Here is an 8,013-nt window from a genome sequence, read left to right on the forward strand (position 1 = left end):
AATTCATCTAAAGTCAGTGAAGAAATTTGGAGTAAAAGTACTAAACAATTCTCAACTGCAAAGGTTAATTTCCAAACCTTCTACATGCAGAACCAGAAGCCAAGGAAGTCAAAGAATAAATCTGCCTCAGGAAAAAGTGAAGTATCTGATCTGCTATGAATAACAGGTGATAGCCAGTGGAGGAAATGTTGATATCATCAGTTTCATCGGAGAGCATGAATGTGGCAAAACTTCTCCGGCATTGTTCACCGAAGATGGTGAGATGCGGTCCGGAGCAAAAGTCAGTCTCATTAAGGCAATCCAAGGTGACACAGGAATTCGACCCATGGCCTGTCTTCCTGATGGAAATCGAGCATTAATGCAGGTCATACGGCAGTGGTCATTCCAGAAAGTAGAGACATGTTGAGATGTTGCGCATTGTTACAGGAGAAACTTGATAAGCATTTTGCCTCCAGAAACAGATGCATTGCACCTTTGCTGTGACAGTTATAGCTCCAAGAGCATTAAAGCGTCAGAAAGGCAGAGGAAATACGATCTCCCAACACATGGAAAAGTATACGAGGTCAAAGGAAATTATGAGACTCCAGATTCAAAAGATTTCTTCCACCAGTTCAAGAACAAAAGAGAGCTCCTGAACTTCCTTTGTGATGAATGGAGCAAGTGGTGGTTCAGCAGATTGCTCCAGGGCCCATCAAAGGTCCACCTGAGTGGTGGATTTTATGACAGAACCAAAACACTGCTGGTTACACCAAACGATGTTTAGCCTGTAGCAGAACTTCAGTTTACACCAGAAAAGGCTGACACCCGTGTGTTTTTGCATGCCATACATAGTGCACAATGTGATGGCATAGAAAGGGTTCTCGGACAGGCCAATATACTATGCTTCGAATCATCTGAGTATTCTTCAGAAGCTTTAGGTATAAAATGCCCAGCAGAGTTTCTTACCAATTCATAAGTTTGCATCAAAGTTGGGAACACCATTGTGTCAAGCTCTACCATTCATACACAGCCTCAGTAGCAGGAACACCACCAGTTACCTATATTTCACTGGCAAGAACAAGTGGCTGGCAGACAGAAACACAATCAACATCTCAGCTTTAGGAGATTCTACTGAGAATGAAGATTCGTGCATTCTAACCGACGTCGTTGTTATACAAGCTTGCGAGATTCTTGTTGCCAGATATAGCAACAAACATGAAAACTGTTTCCGAAAGTTTGCTGCGCAAACTAAGAGTTATCAAGTTCTTGAATAACAAATCAACATAGTTGAAACTGCTTCTTCCTACATAAGATGTCTTCCTCCAACACTTGAGGCGTGCTGCCCTTGCAACTATCACAGACAAGACAGTACACATTAAAAAAACGAGAACTTTGTTCAGGACTATGGCTGGGCTCTCACGGACAGCAATCCTGTTCCAGTCATGCCCACTCAGTCAACTTGGCCAAGCCAAATGAAGAATGCTATTTCCTGCAAGTGTACCAAAGCCTGCAACAGAAACCATTCTTTTCAAAAAAACAGTATCCCTTCTTATGTGGGTCGCAGATGTGGAGGATTAGTTGATTGATGCAGTAGGAGTCGCTTGCCTGGTAGTGATGAGTCAGACATAGATGAGCATTAGATACAAATTAACATTCTTACAATATGTAATCATTATGAATACATGCTTGCTTGTGTTGATACACCTGCTGTCTTTAAGCAAATAATGGTCCAAACATTTTTAAAATGTGTTGCTTATTTTCCTGATACCACAAATTTTTAACTTTATATAGATTTTCTATGCTTTGTATTGCAAATCGGATGACATTATCGACATCTTGGTGCCTGAAAACATAGGGAATGATGTTTTTTTAATGATTCTATCATAAGCGGCTGCAAAGTTATGAAAATTTGTAACATTTTGGATTTTGACAGCGGCCATCTTGGATTATGACTGATATCTCACTTCCGGTAACTTTTTTTTTTGTGCACCTAGAAAGTGATTCTCTGTACCATGGACTTTAATTATAGTACATAGGCTTTTACAGCAGTCGATGTCACTTATATCCCCTTGGCTCTCCCGGGTAATTGTATGTGTACCTTGGCTTTTGAGTTAGGATCTAAGTGTGTATAAAGAGGTGTCAAGTTGGAGTTTGTGTTCCTTGCCTAAGCATGGCACATACGCTTCAAAATCCAGCGGGACTCCAGACCCCTTAAGGTAAACCCTGTGGATAGATTAGGTTCTTAGCTAGCCAAGCGAATACCCCACCTCCATCCTCGATAGGAAACCTTCAAGATGCTCACATCTCAACTTTTCTTTTTCATCCCCGGCCACTCCAATAACTGATCTCATCTTGAAGCAACATCATATACACCCCCAACTCCCTACCGCACTTTTTCTTTGATCTGGTCTAGAAGGCAGCCTCATTTAGAGATCAACCTGTTTGTTTTGGGGCCAATTGGCAGTCTATCATTTAGAGAGGGTTGGGAAAGTCCCACTAACATTTTTTGGACTTTCCCCCCACCCTACGCCAATGAAATAATAATAAATAAACAACTTTTTTTATATAAAGTTCCATTTTTACATATAATACATATATATATTTTATTCACAAAAACAAAAATAAATAAATAAAAAATAGATTTGATGTGGGAATCCTCATTAGGACGAGCCCCTGGTATGTTTGTTGTATCATGGTGAATGGGAACTCTAGCTAGAATTAGTGTAGACCAATCAAAGTTAACTGACGTGGATGACCATTTACCCTCCCCACCCAATTTCTTTTATTAGCCTTGTGCCTATTTTTTTTTTGGTAAATTTTCAGCAAAATAAAAAATATATAACTCTAAGTGTAGTATCTGTTCTGTCCTCAATTAGAGAGAGAGAGAGAGAGAGAGAGAGAGAGAGAGAGACCCTTAACTGCAGCCATTTTTATTTTTGTCTCATCCCAAATTATCGCTTTTGGAGCAGCTGGATATCCCCTATATAAAAAACAATCTTGTGTCTCGGAGGAGGGGGGGGAGTAAATAGGCATTCTTACTACATCCTACCTAGTACCTCATATCTTCATCCACGAAAATCATCACCTGTTAATTCAAAACTTTCCACCCAATCACGTAAAAATTTGGCTTGCCTGCACCCACACAGGATCCACGTTGCTACATGAATTCTTCAGCGGTTGACGAACAAGGTTTCCTATCAGTAACTTTTTTAGTGTTACTAGTTAGTAGGATTTGGAAGTATGCAAAAAAAAAAAAAAAAATTGTAAAGGGATGGGAAAGATAAGATGTATTTCAGGATGATGAAATCTACGGATGAATATTTTTTTATGGAATCGCTCCAGACAAGGCATAAAGCCCTTTAGTGTAAGGAGCTAAAAAATGCCACTTCAAGATCAAAATCTAGCAAACGATATGTGTTGTATTGACAGCAATTCTTCCTCCTTTGTCAGAAACATAGCTCATGGAATGTGAGGACTAAAGGACAAAATAAAGGAAGCAAGAGCTATTCATCTGCCAAAAGTAAACCCAACTAACCTGACCAGCAGCAAAATCCCACTCCATCACTTTTTTTTTTTTTTACACGGTGGTCACCACTTATCAAGGCCCGGAAGGCACTTAGGGATATTTTGTACTCTATCAAGGCAGGATAGGCTGTTTTTAGCAGCTCCTACCCAGATATGGCAGCAGTATTCCATCTTTGGATGTACTTGGCTTTTATTGAGGTCCTTAGATGCAGGAAAACCTACTATAATAGTTGCTTCCCTGGGTGTGGAACTAACTAACGAGACTGATGAAAATATACCTAACTAACCACACAAGCAGCAAAATCCCACCCTTCTCTATTGATATCTGTAGATGCCAAAAATGCTTCTACTCTAGTAGTTTATTCCCTTGGACTGTTAGAACGTTGGAATTCCCTTCCTGTTTCCTGCTTCCCTGACTGAGCAAACATACTTAAGTTTAAATGTAAGGTGAACAAACATCTTGCTGCTCAACCCCCCCCCCCACACACACACACATTTCTGTTAGACACGATTCCAAACAGTAGTTCATTACGTCTAAGTGGCAATATGCCTTGTTTGGGGGTGAAGAAAATTATTTAAAAAAAAAAATGGATATGTGAGACAGTTTATTGTCATATCCCATGTAAATTCTCTTTAAGTCATAGATAGGACTCTAATGAATAAGAACGGATCTGGTAACATTTTTTTCTATTTCAGTGAAGTACTTTTTGATGGAATACTGCAATTTGGACAAAGTCTTGTAATAAGCCTTTTAAATCCAATGTCAGATGTTACAGAGTATGGTTGAATATCAACAGCAATCATTTCTCTTATCATATAATATATCTCTTGTGACCTATGATCAACAATACCCTAAATTTTCGACTTGGCCAAATTTGATTCTATAGTAATTTGGTGTTTCGCTGGAGACTCGCTGTTGCTGCCACTTACTCCAGGAATTTCTATCCCCCGAACATTCATTGTGTTTCCTTTTCTTATCTGCAACTTTGGCTTAGTCTTGAAGAACCTTTCTAAGATGGTTTAACATATTACTCATAAAATTTTTTGCTGATTTGTCACCTCTGGATATGATGACTTGACATAACTTTCAGACAGACGTATTCTTATTCTTGGGATTGACATCGAACACTTCCAGCAGAAACTGGTTATCGTAATGGTTCGTTGTTTAATTCATTTTTTTTTTTTTTTTTTTTTTTTTTTTTTACATATTTAAATTACTTTTGTGTGATATTTTACTAGTAACCTCTCCCTGCCCCAGCTAAACCTCCCGCCGGATATGCTTTAAGGCCACACGGAATATCAGTACCGGTTGTGACATCAGCCCCGATTCATACTTGACTCGTAATCTCTCTGCCCTCTGCTCTCACTACTGAGCTAAATATCTGCTGACTTATAAAAATATCCTGTTGTTATGGAGAATAGCTTGGATTTGCTAGCTTGGGATTTTCAGCAAGGATCGGATATTGAAAAAAATAAATTATCATAAATCCAATGTTATAGAGAAGTATATTTATTTTATGTGTCATCCTCATATCTCTACGCGTGTGTGTCAGCCGGTTCAGTATGAATTAACATTTTCGTCAATCCATAGATTAAACATTTTTCAATTTAGTTGATCCATCACGCTACAGCTTAAATAACCTTTTTCATTTTAGTTGATAGGCACGTTACAGTTTTAATAACATTTTTCATTTTAGTTGATCCGTCACGTTACCGCTTAAATAACCTTTTTTCATTTTAGTTGATCCGTCACGTTACATCTTGAATAACCTTTTTCATTTTAGTTGATCCGTCACGTTACCGCTTAAAATCGCATTTTAATCATTCCATTATGCTTCAGTTTGAAATGACATGGCATTTCTGTAGTTCACGTTTAAAGTAACATTTTTGTTTATTTATTACGCTTATGTTTTAAATAGAGTTTTCATTGGTCTACCATAGTTAAGTTTAAAGTAACCGTTACGTTAGTCTGTCACGGTTAAGTTTGAAATAATATATTGGTTCGTCTGTCACACATTAATTCTATCTACGATTTTCATTGCTACGTACGCAGATTAAATGGACGTACCTTAAAATATCCATTGTTTTTATTTCTGGGAATAATGTGGACATAGACCGGCCAGACGACAGAAAGCACACCCATCTATCATTGATCTGAGTATCTTTTCTAACAATAATAATGAGTGAGTGTAGGAGGGGGGGGGGGTCTAGATAAGGGGAGACAATCCAACAAAAAATAAAAAATAAAAATAGAAATTAGAAAACAGCATCGTTGAACCAATTGGAATATCCAGTATGAGTTTTCTCAAGTGAACATACATGTAAGTTGCCATAAATAGTTTTTCATAAATTACTACTCATCGACACTCTCGTATTGAGCACTATTGATCTTAATACTGAAAATCTATACGTAATCAGAGAGATATACATCACTGTGAGAGAGAGAGAGAGAGAGAGAGAGAGAGAGAGAGAGAGAGAGAGAGAGGGGGGGGCATCCACAGGCTGTTTCGATTATTTACAACTCTTCAGTGTGGCTAAACTAGAATCATTCCCAACCCATGAATCAAACCTTTAACCATCTACTTGGTAGTCAACAGCTCTTACCAGTAGGCTGTAGGAGAAGCCTTCGTAAGGGACATAACAAACAGGGCATAGTATCGAGGCCACAGGTAGCCTCGATAGTATAGATATGTTTGGACGTATCTAAAGTAAGGTGCGTCCATTAGATACGTGCATTCGGTTAATCTGTTTGTCGTTCATGTTAGCATCCTCCCTTTTTACAAAACGATTAATCACGTACAGATTTGTTGTTGTTCGAAACAGTTTTGCGAAGTTGAAAGTTTAAAAAAAAAAAAAAATCTGAACAATCTATATAATATTTCTATTGGTCTGTCTGTGTGTCTGCCCATTCCACTTTTTTCTCGGAAATTACTGGTTCGATCTGACTGAAATTTTATATGGACTTTGTTGTGATAAGGTGCAGTGAATTAACTATTATGGTACCTGTTCGCTGCACAGTTATAGATTAATAAAGGATTAGTCACCACAATACCACATTTACTCTAGAAGTTTGGCATAAAGAAAAAGAAGAAGAAAAAACGCACAATTTATTAAAAAAAAAAAAATGCCAATAGTTACACACTTACCTCCGCTTGGAACTCTTCGGTGATTTTTTTAGGTAGACATTTTATTTTCGCTAATTTTCATCAGAAAATGTTTTCTTTAATAACATTTTTCTGCCTTGTCGTTTTTCGTAAATTTTGGATATATTCATTACTGTAACATGACAATTAAGTAGAGACCATTGATTTGCCTTGAAATTCAATAGTAAAAATTTCGAATTTTGCTATAATAGTGTAGTTGCAACTAATTATTATACCACCGTGTGTGTGTGTGTGCAAATTACTTTTTGTTTCACTCACTTTGTTTGTGTATCTGTGTGTCTGTCTGTGTGTGTACATATCCCTACGCAATAACTGTCTCAATTTTAAGTCTACAGGCTCGAAATTTGATATACAGGGTACTGAGATTTGGGAAAATCTTTGTGATTGGTTTTCGGCCAGAAATTTGGCTATTACGGGGTCAAAGTTCAACGATTTGACCTTTGAGAACTCTACCAAACTCCTCCGACAATTTTGGGTATAAACACTTGAAATTTTAGATATAGGTTCCTTGGACATGGATCTAACTTAATAACTTGATTTGAGCCAAAAACAATAAATGTTAAGTGGTCATAATAGGGTTCAAAGTTTAAAAAAATTGACCTCTGCGGTCTCTACCAAATTACTCAGAACATTTCTGGTCTAAACATTTGAAATTTTACATAACGGGGATTCAGAGATATGGCAAGCTTTTTAATCGGTTTGGGGCGAAAATTTTTAATTACCAATATATAAATGTATGTATGTATGTTTGCATGTCTGCCTAAAACTTTCGACAGAGGTAACGGATTTTACCAAGATCAGTATCGTTTTAAAGTTTGGCCTTTCAGACGACAAATATCGAAAAATTGGCTATAAACATTAATATCTTCAACTGGGCACTTTTCAACAGGGGGGGGGGTCGCTTTTTTCGCCGATATTTTTGAAAGTCATCCTCTCTTTTCGATTGTCTAGCCTTAATTTAAACCTACGTCACTTCCGGTTTGGCGGTGGTCGTAACAGCAAAGACGTCAGGTTTTTTTCCCGTTTTTTTCCTCCTTTGCGGTACAGGTTCGAGCCTGCCTTCTTACTACCACTTTTTTTTTTTTTTTTTTTTTGCTTAACATAGACGTCCAAACACCCGGGCAACGCCGGGTTAAAATACTAGTTAAAAATATTTTGATGCAAATAGTGCAGTGGGGTCTAAAATTCGAGCCTCGTTTGCATTTTGGAAAAAAAAAAATAGGTCACGTGGTATTCGACCGACGGTGTCACAGCAGAAAATTAATCTTTTGCATAAACACAGCATGACCCAATTTTGGAGAACTTATGACAACATGAAAGTTTTTTTTTTAAGAAAAAAAATATT

The sequence above is a fragment of the Euprymna scolopes genome, chromosome 2 (genome assembly GCF_053919585.1).
Source record: "Euprymna scolopes isolate OS-2025 chromosome 2, ASM5391958v1, whole genome shotgun sequence".
Taxonomy (NCBI): domain Eukaryota; kingdom Metazoa; phylum Mollusca; class Cephalopoda; order Sepiida; family Sepiolidae; genus Euprymna; species Euprymna scolopes.